This window comes from Mercurialis annua, linkage group LG2, assembly GCF_937616625.2.
Source record: "Mercurialis annua linkage group LG2, ddMerAnnu1.2, whole genome shotgun sequence".
In the NCBI taxonomy this organism is placed as follows: domain Eukaryota; kingdom Viridiplantae; phylum Streptophyta; class Magnoliopsida; order Malpighiales; family Euphorbiaceae; genus Mercurialis; species Mercurialis annua.
The window spans coordinates 27,583,905-27,596,633 of NC_065571.1; the positions used below are offsets into that span (position 1 = coordinate 27,583,905).

Consider the following 12,729-nt stretch of genomic DNA (forward strand, 5'->3'; position numbering starts at 1 on the left):
TGAATTACCCTACTCATGACTTAGAGTTAGCGGCTGTGGTGTTTGCTTTGAAGATCTGGAGGCACTACTTGTACGGTACGACTTGCGAGATGTTCACTGATCACAAGAGTCTGATGTACATCTTTGATCAGCGAGAGTTGAATATGAGACAGAGGAGGTGGCTAGAGTTGCTGAAAGACTACGACTTTACTATTCAGTACCATCCTGGTAAGGCTAATATGGTAGCCGATGCGTTGAGTCACAAGACTTCAGGCAGTGTCACGACCTATTTTCATGAATCGCGACCGGCGCTAGGGTATGGGTATGGTTGTACCAAAGCCCGTAGCTAGCCTTGCGGATAACCAACAATTACATAAATCTGCAAGAAAACCAATGCTCGGGGGCAACCGAGACTTCAGCCTAGTTCTAGCAGTTCATAATACACAACATTTAATAATAAGTGCTCAGCCAACTCTGAGTCTTAAACATGGAAAAAGTACATATTAACCCAAGTCAATTAAAGAATGCCAATACATCAATAATCCATTGAATAAGTTTATAATAAGTATTAGACATATAAGACTTCTAATTACAACTGCGGTCTAAGAATAAAATCAGTTTTAATAACTTTATTAAATAAAATAAAACCTCCGAGAAAAATAAAGAATCGGAGAGCAGCTGACTCGCTCAAATCATAACCCTGGAAAAATTGGGAAAACAACGGGGTCAGATATACTGAGATGAGTTCATACCACTATTTACATTTATCAAGTGGAAAACCTTTAAAACCGTTTAAAACATTTAATATAAACATTATGTATAATAGTTGGAACCCTAATCCATAATACTAAATATAACCCTTATCCAATAGGCCTGGTCCCGAGAGCTGAGCTACACCGAGTTACCATCGACCATTCTTAATCCATAACCAGAGTCCCGAGAGCTGAGCTACACCGAGTTACTCTACTGGTCCCGAGAGCTATGCTCACACCGAGTTACCACCACATATCACATACCTTTTCTAAATCAATACCGGTGCGCACGCAGTCCTACTGATGCCCATTAGGTAGCATGTTCCAACTAAGAGCCATAATATAAAAACAGTTATAAATATACGTACAGTATATATATTTAATATTAAAATAAACAATTTACTTAATAAAGCGGTAAATAGTAAGTACAAACTCACTGTTTGCTAATCCACGTGAAAACTCTTGGCAAGCAACCTAGACTCGGTTCACCTCAAAAGCACGAACAGTCGACGAGTCTAAACAAATGTAAAATTATTATTAAAACGGAGCCTAACTCTAGAGAGTACTAGACACCACATAGGACTAGCACAAATAACACGTCGGAATAAAATAATCCAGAATAACACAAAAATACCCAATAGGTACAAACGCCCAATTAATACAAGTCTATTGAGTTCTCGCTTTAAAATACAATTTACAAATATTATTTAAAAATCTTAAAATAATAATTAATTTCCAAATAGTGGGTTAGCCGAGTTACCAATAACTACCAAGCTAACCTCGCTTGTCGGGTGACCGAAGCCTAACCCGACTCAACACGTCTATCAAATATAAATCCGAGTTTATATTTACAAAATAATAATCCATTTTAAAAGCAGAACTCAATAACTTCCATTTCAAGTAACCCAAGTTAGAACCAAAACTTAACCATTTTAAGTTTATAAAAGTTTAGGGACTAAACTGTACTTTAGCCAATTAGGAACTAAACTATACTTTAGCCAATTAGGGACTAAACTGTATATTAGCCAATTTGATATTCGAAATCAAATTAATTACTTTTGTTTATAATTAAAACAAAGTATAAAGTTACTAACCAAAAACTTAATTAAATAAGTTTTAAAAATGTTCAAGGGCTAAATTGTAATTTAGCCAAATTACACGTTAAAATGATATTCGAAAATCAAATATAATTACCCGAGTAATTATATTAACTTAATTTCTAAATTGCTATCATTTACAAAATACCAATTATAAATTATAACGAAATCCAAGTTATTATCAAAATAGAAGTAACTTAAGGGACTATTAAGTTTCAATCAAATAAAATGGTTATCATAATGGCCATTAAGTCATCACTTCCAATTTAAACAAAACAATTCCCTCCCACTGTAATTGCAACAACACTATCAACTTATTATCATAAACCAAGAACAAAGCACAGAAGCATAACCATGGCAGCCGAGATTAACGATTTTAACAACGAACCCATGTCGCATCCGCAAAGCAAAACAACAAGGAAACAGAAACGGCGGCCAACATCAAAGACACAAGTCAGTGTAAAAGTGATGGATTAGACGTACCGTTCGAAGGAGTAATACAAGATGATTCCAGAGATAAAGAGATTCAGATATGGTGTGATAGACAAACCTAAACACATCAGGGACCAAGTTCAAAGGCAATCAGAAATCGGCAGAGAAGAACATACAACATCGGTAGACCGAAACGGCGATTAAACTTAAGATTCTTACGTACCAAAACGAGATGTAGTACGTCCAGCGATTTTGGAATGATGATTACAGATATGGCGAAGAAGAAGGCCTCAAAACGATGCTAGAATGACGAACATAATGAATCATAAACTAGCGTAACGATAAGGAATGAATAAGCGAATGAAACGAGAAGCGATTTACTTACCGTATACAAGAGCGATGGAAAGGAATGGAAAATTTTGATCTCAATGTGTTAGAATAAGTGAGAGTCGGCTAGGGTTTTCACAAAACGAAATAAAAAGAGTTTGGCCGAGTTATGGGGTCTATTTATAGACCCTGACATATAATTTTCAGAACAAGGCGCGATGGCAGGCGCGTCGCGAGGCGCTACGGGCCATTGCGCCCTTTACAAAAAATTTAAGACAGGGCGCGACGCGAGGCGCGATGGCCTTGCCGCACCTTCCGTCGCGCCCTGCAGGCATAAATTATAAATCAGGCCTAAAATGGTCCCCGAGCCCGGCGAAGAAGCGAATCTGATTCCGAACTTCAAAAATGGACTAATCGAGCCCAAACACGCGAGATACGGAAGATGAAACGAAGGAACAACCATCAGAAATATAAACGGAAAACACGGGGTATTACAGGCAGTTTGGCCCATATTTCTAAGGTTGGGCGTAGACCCATGGTTCGAGAGTGGCATGGTTTGATAGCTTCGAGCTATGGTTTTCGAGTTTCTCAAAATGGTAGCTTGTTCGCACATCTGCAGTTGTAACCGGTTTTGATTGATAGGATTAAAGCTTTACAAGATGAGGATCCACAATTGAAACGGATTATGGATGAGATCCATCTGGATGGGAATTCCAAGTTTGTTTTTGTTGACGGAGTTATCAGGTTTGGTTCTAGACTGTGGGGCCTGATTCAGATGGTTTGAGAGACCAGATTCTGGAGAAAGCGCATAGATCAACTTACAGTGTTCATCCGGGATTTACCAAGATGTGCCATGACCTCAAGGGTACCTATTGATGGAGCGGAATGAAGAAGGATGTTGCAGAGTACGTTTCCAAGTGTCTGACTTGCCAGCAGGTGAAGCTGGAACATCAGAGATCTTTTGGCTATGTGAAGCCACTACCTATTCCAGAGTGGAAGTGGGAGCGGATTGCCAAGGATTTTTTGGTTGGTTTACCACGTACATGACAGGGGTACGACTCCATTTGGGTGATAGTTGACCGTATGACCAAGTAAGCTCATTTCCTTCCAATCAAGGTTTCATATCTTGCTTCGAAGTTGGCTCAGTTGTACATTAACAGGATTGGCAGTTTGCATGGTGTACCGGTTTTGATTGTTTCTGACAGAGGTTCTGTTTTTACTTTGAGGTTCTGGAAAGCGTTGCAGGAGTCCTTAGGTTATCGTTAGGACTTCAGTATAGCATTTCATCCTCAAACTGACGGTCAGTCTGAGAGGACTATTCATGTAATATCCTGTATTTTCATTTGAGTTTCCGTCGCCGTATTGATCGTTTTTGTTTTCCGTTAGCCCCGTGCAAGTGCATGTTTGAGTTTGGAAGCGGGTCTGTGAGTTCGGGGCCTTGTTTCAGGCCCAATTCGGGCCTTAGAGCGAAGGCGCGACGAGGCCGGCGCGCGTCGCATCGCGCCTTCTGTTTTCCCTTAGGCGCGTTGGAGGGCGCGATGAGGCTGGCGCGCCTCGCATCGCGCCCTCCCTTTAAAAACGTTTTCTTAGGGCGCGATGGCCCGTCGCGCCTCGCGACGCGCCCGCCATCGCGCCCTACCTGTCGGTTTCGGCGGGGGGACTATTAATTGACCCCTTATCTGATTTTAAACGCTCTCATTCATTTTTTACAAACCCTAGCCGAACCCTAAACACAAATACTCTCTGAGATTGATCCTTGTTTCATCTTTCCCTCTCAATTTTTGCTTCGGTAAGTGATTCGCACAAATTCTCTTTTATTTAATCATTGATCTATCGTTAGTTTCGATTCCTCATTATTCAATTCGGGATTTCCATCAACTTTGGGTGTTAGAGGGGCTGACCTAACCTGATCTCATTTCTTCTTGATTTGGTTCATAGTTATTGTCATGGTATGTGCCGTTTCTCTCGCTTAAACTTGTTATTGCTTTTTCGATTTGTTGTTAGGTTACTATATTGATGTTACCTACTGCTTTTCTTTGTGTAATCTGATTATAGGTTGTTATGATTAGGTTATCATGCTTGCATTGAATTCTTACTAAGGTTTCATGGAATCAATTGCTAGGTTTTGTGCTATATTCTTGGTATGATCTTGGCATGTTTTATTCACTGTTTTGGTGTGATGATTTATGGCTGGAAATACATGTTTAGGGCTGACATAGTATGATTGAATCAATCCTTTATCGGTTGGCATGTTTGGTGGATCTAAGGTTGATTAATTGACTTGTAATGCACATTTATACTTTGGTTGATTCGATTGTTGTTCTTAGACCCTAGATGCTGCCCATAGGCGATTTAAGGATGTGTTGGATGTTTGTAACATATTGACGATGTTTAAAGATCGTTGGATTTGTTTCGTGTATGTTTTACATGAGATGACGATGTGTGCCATATAAATGGATGAATTGGTTTCTCCATTTTCAGATCTGAGTTTATAGATTTAAATCCTTATTAAACCTATTTAAGTGTTTTGGCACGCCTGTGTCTACTTTGGGTGATTTGGCCATTCGTGGCTAGTACTAAGCATGTTGTTTAAGTGAATCGTTTTTGTAAAGTTATGTTGGGTTTCATGGTTTTCAAATGTATAACGATTTAATTTAAAGGTTCCGGATTCATACTTTGGTTTACTTTGGTATCTTTGGGTCGGGATAGACTTGGGTCGTCCGACATGTGAGATTAAGCTTGAAGGCTAATTCACTACTTTGGGATTTCACTTGATTTTAAGGATTTCAAGTTATATAAGCTTCCGTATTATGTTTTGAAAGAGGAACTCAATTGTGCTTAACTTGTTGTTATGCTTTGGAATTACTTTGGAAATGGATTGTATATGTATGAATGTTATGCTGTGGCATTTACTTTGGCTTGTACCTTGGTTGTTGTTTGAGATACTAGTCCTATGTGGTGTCTAGTATTCTTAGAGTTAGGGGTTGATGTGATTTTAACTTATACCTTGTTTTAGACCCGTCGAATGCTCGTGCTTCGGAGTCTACACAGGGTTAGCTGTTTGCCAAGATTATCACGTGGATAAGCAAGCAGTGAGTTTGTAGTGTTATTTACCGCTTTTTTAAGTACCACAAATTATTTTAGTATTACAACTGTTTGCGAACTGTATTAAGGATTATGGATCTGGATTGAAACGAGCTACTCGATAGGCTTGTATCGAGACTGCGTGCACCGGTAACTACTTTGGGATTGACTGACTAATGTCTGGCCTACTTTGGAATCGATGAGGATTTGTTCCCATCTACTTTGGGTTAAATACTTTGGGATTTCATTTCAATACTGCTTTTCTATAATCGAATATATATTAGTATAAAAGGATTTGTTTTAAGGGTTTTAAACTTAATAAATGTAAATAGCATTATGAACTCATCTCAGTATATCTGACCCCGTTGTTTTCCCAATTTTTCCAGGGTTATGATTTGAGAGAGTTGGTCGATCTCCGATTCTTTGATTCCTCGGAGGTTTTTATGCTGTTTAAACTAGTCAGCTAATTTAAACTCTTAGACCGCAGTAGAGCTAGTTTATTTATTATGGATATCTTATGTTAGTTGTCGGATTGGTCCGATTGTTTTGTTATTAACTTTGGCATGTTATACTTTGGTTTATATCTATATATATAAATATAAGGAAGGTTGTTCAGTCTCGTGTTTTAGCCAAGCATTTCAGATATTTAATTTATTATTTAAGTTGTTATATAAACTGCTAGACCTAGGTTGGAGTCTCGGTTGCCCCCGAGCATTGGTTTTCTTGCAGGTTTATTTGTATTTAAGGTTATCCGCGAGGCTTGCTACGGGTTTTGGTACGACCATACCCATACCCATACCCTAGCGCCGGTCGCGATCCATGAAATTGGGTCGTGACAATACAGACGTTGGAGGATATGCTCAGGATGTGCATTCTTGATTTTCAGGTAGCTGGGATACTCATTTTCCATTGATTGAGTTTTCATACAACAACAGTTACCATGCGAGCATTGAGATGGCACCTTATGAGGCTCTGTACGAACGCACGTGTCGATCTCCTATCTGCTGGGAAGAGGTCGGCGAGCGGGAGTTGTCTGGTGCTAAGATTATTCAGATTACCTCAGAGAAGCTACCTATGATTGAACGGAGGTTGGAGACAGCTTTTAGTCGGCATAAGAGTTATGCTGATCGAAAGAGAAAAGACATCGAGTTTCAGGAGGGAGATTTTGTGTTTCTTCGGGTTTTGCCTATGAAAGGTGTGGTTCGTTTTAGTGTCAAGGGGAAATTGGAACCGAGGTACGTTGGTCCTTATGAGATTTCAGAGAGGATTGGAAATGTGACTTATCGTCTGGTTCTGCCGCCAGACATGTCTTTAGTGCACCCTGTATTCCATGTTTCTATGATGAGAAAGTGCATCTCAGATCCTTCACATGTGATTGTGCCTCAGAGTGTTGAGATTGACCAGGAGCTGTCCTATGAGGAACAACCAGTTGATATTGTCGATACGCAAGTGCGCAGGTTACGGAACAAGGAGATTCCGATGTTCAAAGTTCTGTGGCGGAATCATTCTGTTGAGGAGTGCACTTGGGAGACAGAATCCGATATACGGAAACGTTTTCCTTTCCTCTTTCCTTGAGGTACCTGTATCATTGTTTACGTGTTTTGCGTTTGTTTATGTACTTGGTGTGTTGTTATGTTTATTTGGTTGTGTTTAAATTCATGAGCGAATTTTTATTAAGTTGGGGAGAATGTAATACCGCGTAAAAAATTTGTTTAATAGTTCCGTGTCACGACCCAAAATCGAGGGCCGCGACCAGCGCTAGGGAATGAGAATTTTAGTTCTAAAACCCGTAACAAGCATGAAATTCACTAAAACTTTTTCGCAATTATGTTATAACACGGAAGCATTTAATTACGAAAACATTACTAGTCATTTTATAAACACTGATTACGCAAATCCAACATGGTTATAATATTTGTGTTATACACAATAGCAGTTATAAACATTTGCCAACACTATAATATTATCCTAGGTCATGACTGGTCACACAATGTACTACTGCAGCGTTCGCGGAAGTCAGACTGTACATAGTTAAACAAACTTCCGGCAAAATAATGAACTTCTAGTCACTCCAAGTCTAGGTACCTGAAATGTTTAAAAACCACGGGGTCAGCTTAACCTGAGTGAGATATACCTTACTAACGGTATTATCACAAAAATAACATCGCAATTGAAAATCATTTATTTAATTAAATATAATGTTATCATATTACAAACAAAGATTTGATCCGATAGAAACCTTAAATCTTAAACTCCTAACCTTTCCTAATATGTATCGTATTGGTATCAAATTATTTTAATCCAAGTGGTACGGTCCCGAGATAGTTCGACTGAGTTACCGCTACCACATGGCATAGTTCCGAGATAGTTAAACCGAGTTACTCATGCCACTGCTTAATCCCAAGGTGTGAGTCCCGAGATAATTCAACCGAGTTACTCACTAGATACGGGTCTCGAGATAGTTCAACCGAGTGATCTCGTATCTACCGAACATAATCCTCCTTCCACTTTATAATCACAATTATGATTAACATTTAATGAGCTCATATCAAACATTTCTATATACACGTATCTAGACACCGGTGATCACACGGCCTATTAACGCCCAATATGTATCTTGTTTCTTCGGATCACACATCATTTTCAAGCATAGAACAAATAGTAATAAATGATATACGATATTTCAAACATAGAACAAACAACAACAAAACACTACACAATTTTATCCAACACCAAATATATAATTCATTCTCAAATATATAATAAATGAATTCACAATTTAATTATCAAACATAAACTATTAATATATATGATATATATATATATAATAAGTCACATTCCGTGTATCTCACGGTAGAATAACCATTTAATTCATACAATTTCAAATCACGACAAATCATTATATAATGCGATGTGTTTTTATAACTTATAAATAAAATATTTAATAATATTTTTATAGCGTAATAATACGCGAGAGTAAAGTATACTCACAACTTGCTATCCACACGCTTTAATAACAGCATAGCGATGTCGTGTTCTATACGTTCCGGTTCCCGTTGGTAGTCGCCTCTCTAGGCCTACGCGAAGTCGATAATAACTCGAATTAATGAAAATCTAGCAATAATAAATTTATCCAAAACTAGATTTCTAGCCAACTTCGGCTATCGAAATCGTTTACTTAAAATAGTCTAATCCCTAAATAAAATTATATTCTTAAAGTTTATAATGTCGCCTACAACTTTTATTTAGGTCTCAGACTAAGATTAGCACTCGAAGGTGTCGGAAACTATCCCATAAATTATTTCCTTGGGGCTGTTTTTAAACTGCAGGGGTGACTGCACAACAAAATGTTCTGCTCTAAATGAACTTCTTAGAGGCAGAATTATAATAACCTTATCCTTAGAAAATTATAGACAACATCTTAAAGTTTCTTTACCAACAAACGGAGCTCAATTTGGAGTTACACAACTCAAGATATGACCCTCGCACTAAGGCTGTTTTGCACAACAATATTGTGCAAAACGTCAAACTAGTTTGCGTCGAGACTAAAACCTTAATCGATATCATGATTTCATATCAACACAAGCTAGACCCCCATACACACCAATAGACACTTGAAATCCATGATTAAAATATTTTCAAACTCATTTGAACATGGTTTTCATACCTAAGCCGAATACTACCATTATTTTTCATCCAAGTTTTCATTCAACATACTCAATCAAATTCAACTCCAATTCAGCCCTACTGACTCTTAATCAGAGCATGTAATTATCATTTGAACTCTTATACTCCTAACATTTATCATGGCCAAATACTTTAGTCAATTTCCTATCCAATGTTTCATTCATAACAACACCAGCTTTTAAGCTATCAAACATCATCAACTCATGAAATTGCCAACTCCTAAGCTATAAAACCTATCCAATTTATCCATCAAGAATTAATAAATTTCCAGAAATTAATCCTTACCTTGATTGATAATCAAATTCGAATGGTTCTAGCTTCAAGAATCACCATTAAAATCCACCATGTAAGCTCACAATTTCACTACAATGATCAAACATTCATATCACCCTTATAATCATCAAAACCGAAACTAATAACTATGAAACCCTAATTATAAAATGAGATTCTTACCTCAAATTGAATCCATAATCCAGTAGAGGATCCTTTCCTTGTTCCGTGGCCGCAAGAATCACTCGATTCGGATCAAAAACGAAGAAGTTGTGGTAATTTGAAAATTTGTTAATGTTCTTCAATGGAGGATGGGGAGAAACGAATTTGGCTAGCTGAAATGAGGGTTTTGCTGATGTTAAATCATAAGGAATTGATATATATAATATTGGAAAATGTCTCCTTTGGTCCTTGAAGTTGCCACCTCCTTACACTTAAATTCCCAAGCTTTTCTTTTGCTCAATTTAGCCCAGAAATCACTTAATCGTTTAATCTCGACAAAATTTTGTATTATTTATATCCAAATAAATAATACTCTTCCGCCAACTTATTATTTAAACTCCGTTAATTGATTTTGTCAAATTTTGGCTAAAACGCTCAATTTTCTAATTTTATCGAAAACGACGATTTCCGTCACTTTTTCGTCCTTATTTTTCTCTTATGAATATTGATATCCAAATTATCAATATTATTTTCTTAATTACTGATTCCCGTCAATAATTTATTTATTTAATATTTTTCGGGCAATAAAATTCCATTTTCTAATTTCTCGGGGACTTAATCTTATTTTTAATTCTAACTTTTCCTTAGTCCCGTTTATTTATTTTAGACATTACAAATATTGAAATTACTTCTTTAAATTTCAATATCGACCTATCCTCGTCCTTAATTACTTAATTTCTTCGCTAACTCCCTTTTCTAGTCGCTCTGACCACTAATTTAAATTACGTTGCCCACTTTGGCAACATCAAACGTACGGGGTTTTACATTCTCCCCCCCTTATAAAAATTTGTCCTCGAATTTTTCTATACTTTAATTACCTTCTTGGGTAAACTTCCTATTATCTTCTTATACGTTTTTCTTCGTGATTTCTGTCACGCGTAGACTTGTTGCTCCTCCGCGGTACTTTATTCGTCGTATCTCTTTTGTATCGTACTTGATACAACTTTTAAACGTCCCTATATTGTCCTTTATTTATTAATCAAAATCTTAATTTTATTAATTTAGAACAATTTAATTGAATAACTTAATGTTTTAACTTAATTTTAACTTATCCAAAATTGCTCTTCTGGTCAACTTTGAACCAAGGGGGACCCAACTCAGATCTCAATCAAGACCTGAGAATTTCGTTGGTCTCGATTGAGACCCAGCGGTCTCTAACGAGACCCTGCATTAAAATGGGTGTCTCGTTCGAGACTGTGAGTCTCAAACGAGACCCTTTAAGTTTGAGCTTGCGATTGTTCCATTTCCAGTCGTCATTCTTTATATTCATTGTCGCCGTGAAATTTCCATGATGGCCGTGACATGTTCTTGGTTCTATCCTTATTAGTTAGGTGAAGTGTTAAGGGTGATTGTGTGTGTTAATAGAGGAATCAAGACCTAGGTTTATTATTGATTTTAGCTTCATGAATGATTGCAGCAAAATTGATGATGGCGGGGGATAGGTTTCTATTTGAATTAGAGAAGATAACTAATAGGCTATATGGGTTCCTAAAGTGTGGATTAATTTGATTTAATCCCTTAAGTTGTTGTAACTATAGTTTTGATTCTCGATAATAACTTTGTTCTCATTTCGAGTTATAATTTGCAACTTGAAAACATAAATTATTTTATAACCCAAATTAATATAATTACTTGGGTAATTATAGTTAATTTTGATTTACACGTCAACTTGGCTAATTTACGATTTAGCCCCTAAAAGTTTCTAAAAACTTATTCAAGTTAAGTTTTTATCCATAGGATAACTTTTGGACTTTTATTTGATTTATAATTTAGTAAATTGAAAATGAGAAATTAAATTTGATTTCGAAAATCAAATGGGCTAAAGTACAGTTTAGTCCGTGAACTTTATTAAACTTAAAATTGTTAAGTTTTGGTTGTAACTTGGGTTACTTGAATTGCAAGACATTGAATTCTATTTGAAAATAGATAATTATTTTATCAAGTATTTTAATTTATAATCTCGGGTTTATAAATTTAATAAGTTTTGTTTTGGGATAGACTGTGGTCGCCCGACAAGTGGGAAGAAGGTTGGTAGTTTTTAATAACCCGGTTGACTCACTAATATGGATTTTAACTTGGGTTAATTTAAATTATTTTTTCGAATCATTCTGAATATGTTTATATGAATTGTAATCTATAACTTGGGTTATAGTTGGAATGCATTTAATATAAGTGTTTATTAAATGTTGCTTGATATTGTGTTGTGCGAGTCCTATGTGATATTTAGTACTCTTTAGAGTTAGAGTCTGATTTTAATTATGATTTTTAATATTTTAATTAGACCCGTCGATTGTTCGTACTTCAGAGGCGAACCAGAGTTTGGTGCTTGTCAGGATCACGTGGATTTAGCAAGCAGTGAGTTTATATATCTATTTACCTCTTTATTAAGTAATTATTATATATTTTATATATATATATATATATATATACATATTGTATGTATATATATATATATATACATATATATATATTAATATGTATGTATATATATATATATATATATTAATATATATGTATATATATGTATGTATAAGCAGTTCTTGAACTGTTTTTCGGCATTGTGGATTTGATTTGGGACGTACTACTCGATGGGCATCATCGGGATTGCGTGCGCACCGGTAATGATTATGGTATTGAGGTAGGTTTGAGATGCGTCTCACCTTAGTGAGGGCACCGGTGGAAGATACCTCTCATGGGCTCACTATTTATTAAGTGATAGTCGGGGATCAGTTATTGAGATACGTCTCACCGACACGACAATGGATTTTAGAATTGTTGTTTAGGGTTTCATTGATAATCCATAATGAAAATGTTTTATTAAACGTTTTAAAGGTTTTTAACTTAATAAATGTAAATGGTTATATAAACTCTACTCAGTA

The 12,729-nt window shown here is 36.4% G+C and overlaps 1 long non-coding RNA gene across 1 annotated transcript; it reads right to left on the bottom strand.

Annotated features, from left to right (window-relative positions):
- Positions 1–8,663: 8,663 nt before the first annotated feature.
- On the bottom strand, positions 8,664–9,962 carry LOC130015075 (uncharacterized). The gene is made up of 3 exons (XR_008790100.1): positions 9,812–9,962; positions 9,644–9,721; positions 8,664–8,748 (listed from the first exon to the last, which is right to left on the bottom strand). It is a non-coding gene; the product is annotated as an uncharacterized LOC130015075 (long non-coding RNA).
- Positions 9,963–12,729: the final 2,767 nt, after the last annotated feature.